Source organism: Coregonus clupeaformis, chromosome 34, assembly GCF_020615455.1.
Source record: "Coregonus clupeaformis isolate EN_2021a chromosome 34, ASM2061545v1, whole genome shotgun sequence".
Taxonomy (NCBI): Eukaryota; Metazoa; Chordata; class Actinopteri; order Salmoniformes; family Salmonidae; genus Coregonus; species Coregonus clupeaformis.
In genome coordinates this window covers 31,161,597-31,167,742 of record NC_059225.1, presented here as the reverse complement: position 1 = coordinate 31,167,742, position 6,146 = coordinate 31,161,597, and the positions used below count along the sequence as shown (strand labels likewise).

Sequence of the window (6,146 nt, the reverse complement as noted above, 5' to 3'; positions counted from 1 at the left end):
CCAAATTATGAAAGACAAGCTTTGTAATTTTGAATTCCGTAAAGTGAGTGTGGAAGAGGTGAAACAATTATTGTTGTCTATCAACAATGACAAGCCACCGGGGTCTGACAACTTGGATGGAAAATTACTGAGGATAATAGCGGACGATATTGCCACTCCTATTTGCCATATCTTCAATTTAAGCCTACTAGAAAGTGTGTGCCCTCAGGCCTGGAGGGAAGAAAAAGTCGTTCCGCTACCTAAGAATAGTAAAGAAAAATACACCTTATGAAACAGCAGGGACTGTGAAGAAACACAAACATAGGCACAGACACATGCATACACACACACGATAACATGCGCACTATACACACACGTACACATGGATTTTGTATTGTAGATATGTGGTAGTGGTGGAGTAGGGGCCTGAGGGCAGACAGTGTGTTGTGAAATCTGTGAATGTATTGTAATGTTTTTAAAATTGTATAACTACCTTCATTTTGCTGGACCTCAGGAAGAGTAGCTGCTGCCTTGGAAGCAGCTAATGGGGATCCACAATAAATACAAATACAAAACCTATTCTACTGTTATCATCACACAAATATGAATCAACATTCAAATCAACATTTATTAAAAAGTGTAGTTTCACTTTGTCTCAATACATTTTACAACAAAAGGAGTCCTGACTCGCACACAGCACTGATTGTCTAGATCTACTAGTCATTGGAATACTATGAACATGTTTTTTTAAGAATGTATGCTAATAAAGCGTTGATTTACCACAGTTTGACGTGCTCTTCATTTACTTAGACAATAAAATGTGGATTGTTTTGTGAAGTACAGGGCTGGCAGTCTAGTCATGATCTGGGAAAGGGGTTCCAAATGTCACTTTTCTAGCACCGTTTTCTCCTACTATTCACGAATGCCTCATTCATTTGGAATTCACTATTTACAAATGCCTCAGGCAATTGGGAATTTAGTACTGATAGTGATTAAAGCTACCAACATGCATTTAAATTAATGTGAGCAGGCAAGGGATGGGGATCTTAGTGAGAACCACTCTGTAACACAGTAGTGAACTCATGTATGTCCATTGCCCTGATGCACAGTGGTGTTCTGTGCTACTTAATGAAAAACAAGCTGATTCCAATAGACCCAGGTGGGACTTGAACCCACAATCCCCAGCTCCGGAGGCTGATGCCTTATCCATTAGGCCACTGGGCCACTGATGCACTAGAGAAAAATATCCATAGATATTGTTGTTTTCAAAGGGAAGGGGCACCCACTGCTACTCTGTTCTCTGCCTCGGCCCTGCAACGAATATCAAGTGGTACATCAATGCATAATCCTTGTAAAAGCAGGTACACTCTCAGTACCTGTTCAGACTGATCTCATTTCCAACATTATTTTCATCCATCAAGCAAGCTAATTACACTACCCACTTTTTTGTCATTTAAAAAAACAATCTTTTATTTATCTTTTTTTTAGTAGTTCTAGACTAGTTGACCCCTACAGTTATTACATTGTGCCCATGAAACATAAGGTTCCTGGTCAAACTCAGACGGAAAATAATACCAACGCCAGCTCTAGGAGGGTGCAGGGTTGCTCACCCCACAATATAATGTTGCCCCAACAATTGATTATGTCTGAGTCATGTTAAACGATTAAAATTGCAGTAAGCAAGCTTTGAAACAATGAAAAATACATATCATCCTAGAACAGGCCCTGATTATTAAAGCTAGTCTCAAACGTAGTGTTCGCACATCCAATAACTTGCAGGTACTGGGTACAAATAATAAACTCACGAAATAAAGATTGATACCTGCACACTGATGCTGCAGTTTATCTATGCAGGTATTTATATTTATTTCTAAAGGATATTAATAATACTACATGGTGCTATGGTGTTCGAGCCATCTTTATATTTGTAATAGTTTTAATATGTCAATAAACTGTATGTTTGCCATTTTCCTGATTTAACCTACAGATATGACACACAAATGTGCACAACTGTAATCTCTCAGCTATTTTTGTGTATTTAGTCCGGGATTCAATTCGATCGCGCATTGTCGAAAACACACAATTTAAAGGTAAGTTCTGATTGAGCCAACATATGCAGCCATATCCTTAATTCACACCCTGCATGCACTATCCCAGCCACCATCCCAGGAGGACTTAGGCCCGGATTCGATCCAATCGGCCCTTTTAGGTTATTAACATTTTAAATGCGATTTTCTTGCATTTTGTAGACCATATTCACGGTAAATGGTGCAAATGTCAGCTCAAACCGAAATTACCTTTAAATGTCAAGTGTGCTATTACGCAGATCTACGGCTGATCGGATTGAATCCCGGCCTTAGCAGCATGACTTTCAAGCAAGGAGCAGTTTCTTTATGTTTTCAATCACACCAGACCATACACTCTAGTGCTGTTTCCATACCTTTTAATATCCTGTTCAATCTCACCCACCAGCACCCCCACTTAACAAACAACACCTACTTCAGTTAGCAGCAGATCATTGGTAATTGAACTGACTGCAGGAAAGCTGCCATTCTAGACTGGGGAAACCAGAGAAGATCAATGGTGGACCTCTGCCCACTCTCTGTGTAGGCCGCGATTTATGACCAGTCTCATTAACAAAAACACCAACGGTCAACACTGTTAATCATCCTGCAAGCAAGGTTTCCTCAGTCAATGAAGAAATTCCTGAATTGTACGGTGTCCATATTAGGACAGCCTGTCTCACACCGTAATAGTGGAATTCAACAACAGCTTTAGATTCCTTAGATGATTTCTTGGCGTGGACAAGATGAGTGTTAACCTGGATTTGTATGTCTCTCCTTCTCTGTCTCACTGCACATACAGACATGTAGATGGAGGGAGCCAATAGCATGTTCATGTTCACCTCATACTTGTTGAGATCACACTAATGGGCAAAGAGTCCCCCATGGGCTCTGGTCAAAAGTAGTGCACTATAAAGGGAATAGCGTATCATTTTCACTCTCCTTCCACAGCTGTAGCCTCTCTTATAGCGTTGTCAGACACACAGCATAGGTTAACGAGACTGCTATGTGACGTTCTGACTTCATTCATGTGCAATGAGTGTGTGGTAGAACTCGCCGACGCAAGATTTTGAGGATTTCACCAAACGTTGAGAAAGGCCTATGACGTCTTTAGCCCAGATTGGAAGAGGAGGAGGCCAGTGGCGTTGGATGATCAGGGATCAACCTCAACATCCATCTGATCTAATGTTTTAATGCCAAGCACACACATTTTAAGGGACACAACATAATCTATGGGGCACAACATGTGTTATCATATTATGTGCATATGTTCTTTTGAGTTGTTTGTGTGGTTGTTGTTTTTGGACATAGAAAAAAATATTCCGCTGCTCTTATTATCTGACATTTGTTTGTAAAATTGATGGCCTCATATTTTGGGAGCAAAAAAATATGAATTATTAGTAGCAGTTCAAATACATTTTGGACATGACTGCACAGTTGCTCGAACCTTGGGCAAAATCTGATAGTGGTTGAGCATCTGCTGGAAGCGTCTCATATTTGTCCTGTTGCAAATGAGAGCTCCTCGTCAGAAATCAATAACATGCAATATGCATCTTCAAGCATTAAGCCTCTATCTTGTCTCCGGCGCCAAATCCGAGCCACGATTACACATCCTCGGGTAGCAAATTGGTCATTATCACAGCCATCCTCTCTTGTTGGGTGAGCTCTTACTTACATCATAGCATCTGATCCCCTTCAACAGGGCAATAATGGCTGTCCTAATCTATGGAGGAGAACCAAACTGCTTTCCCCCCAAGTGAACAGTGCATCACCCATACTAAACAGGCCAATGAAGTACTACAATATCTAACAAGAGCTTTGAATTAAGAGCTTAGAATTATAGATAATGCCACTGTCTCAATTATGTGCTTATGAATTCTGACAGTTTTTTTTACAGTTTTTTTGGGGGACTGATTTATTCTTACAAACTGCACCAATAATATTTAATCAAGGAGTGACCAGGTGTGTCTCTTTTTTTTAAATATAATCTGTATTTAGACATATCCTCTCACTGGACCTAGTCATGGGCCTGAGGCCAAAACTACCATCACCTTTTTGACATTTCAGTTTTACTGTGAACATCTCCTCAACCGGACTGCCACCCGTGACTCATCTCTCTCACCTAGCTGTGCCTTTGTCACCACATTGTGTCATCATGTCACACTATGTTTGGACCTTTGCAAACTCATTGACACCACACTCAAGAGAATCTCACTTTATTGACCACTCACGTTTTGCATTCATCAATTTGTTAATGTGCAGTATGTGAATCATGCACATCACCAAAGAATGTAGGCCTATGATAGGCTATAACCATTTACCATGTTGCATTGAAGTAACTGTCCAGTGCTCCAGATTTCAGTTACCTATAATTAATTACAATATGAGGGAATATTATTAGACATACACAAGTTCATTCACTGAAAATGATACTCATTGATCAGTTTTCCACTATCTGGTTGGTGCTATGACAACAGTAGGACTTGTCAATACTAATCAAGATGATTGAGGCATACCCACCTCCACAGCTCTGGGCCACTGTCTTGTACTTGAAGTGAAGGTCTCCAACGCGGGCAGTCTACTAAGTTAATGTTGTCCACATGTCATTGACTACCTGATGGAGTGCACCGCGGCGTGCCATGGGTGAAGAAAATTCCAACCCAAAAGCCCCATTAAATTAAATGTGTATTCTTAAAGGAAAGAAGAGACAAGAAGGAGTGGATGGGGTGGAAGTGGTGGGCTGACTTTATCCACCGGAGTATCCTATGTGACGTTCTTGATTCATCATCTAACATGGGCAGTCCGGAATATATAAACTCGCGCTCACACCCTTCCCGCCAATGAAGAACCTGGCAGAAGGAAACCTTCCACCGACCCACCTCTACAAGCTACAAAAGTTTACGGTAAGTTGAAGCTAGTTGTGTGCCGTTCACAAACCGCTAGACTTTTATATATAAAAGGTGACCATATATTTAGGATTAGAACTTATTTATTTAGTTATTAGGTAACCTTGTTTCAGAGTAGATCATTCATTGGTAGGCCTATCTGTCTTTTCTAAGATTACGCAATCGTGCGCAATTACGCGCAAAATACGCTAATTGAAAGATAGGACCAGACTACATTGATACAAGTCTAAAGTCGGGTTCAACCATTTATCTTTACCTTTATGTCATTTTAAAACAAAACGGTCTACGTGCAGTGCCTTGCTGTCCATCTACAATGATTCCTGAGACTAGAGTGGTGTGCCCGGTGACCGTGAGAGAGTGCGTCCTGGGGAAGCGCTGGCTGACGGCTGCGCTCACGGTGCTGCTGCTGCTGTCCACGACGGTCACCTGCGTACACAGTACCACAGTGGAGCACGACTTTCACATCGTCCACAATGTCGACAACAGAAGTAAGTTGACACTTGTTTTATTATCGAATAAAGTGAATGATTTGTCTCCTATAGGCTTTTGATCTTGAAATGTGACTTTGGTGACAGCATGGATATTACACATGGATTGCACATTTTCTTTCATACAAAAATATAATTTTATGTTCATTAATATAAATAATATTTCAGATTTCAAACCTATTACAAATGGTTTATAAAGGGTTTGGTAAAATGTGTTAATAAACTAATACAATCATAATAAACAAATCATTTTGAATGGGTAACACACTACTGATAATGTGATTTGATTTACAATGATTCTAAAAAAATACATGTAATATCATAATATTATCTATAAGGTTTTTAACAGACTTATGGATTTAATTATTGATATGGTATTTATAAATGAAATAACCACAATGTAACTGTTTTATAAACCTTAAAGCCTTCATAGAATAATTTAATGTAAAGTGTTGCCTAAAAACTGCTCAGAAAAATCCAGTAAATGGACATCCACTTTCAGATTATTGTTCATAACCTAAATGGTATTGTTCATAGCAGGTTATTGTTCATACCAATAGCCTAACAAGAAAATGGTATTGTTCATAGCAGGTTATTGTTCATACCAATAGCCTAACAAGAAAATGGTATTGTTCATACCAGGTTATTGTTCATACCAATAGCCTAACAAGAAAATGGTATTGTTCATACCAGGTTATTGTTCAAACCAG

At 39.5% G+C, this 6,146-nt stretch overlaps 1 non-coding gene across 1 annotated transcript; it reads right to left on the bottom strand.

The window, feature by feature from the left end:
* Nucleotides 1-1,130: 1,130 nt before the first annotated feature.
* On the bottom strand, nucleotides 1,131-1,203 carry trnar-ccg. Its single transcript has one exon. It is a non-coding gene; the product is annotated as a tRNA-Arg (tRNA).
* Between the last annotated feature and the right edge of the window lie 4,943 nt (nucleotides 1,204-6,146).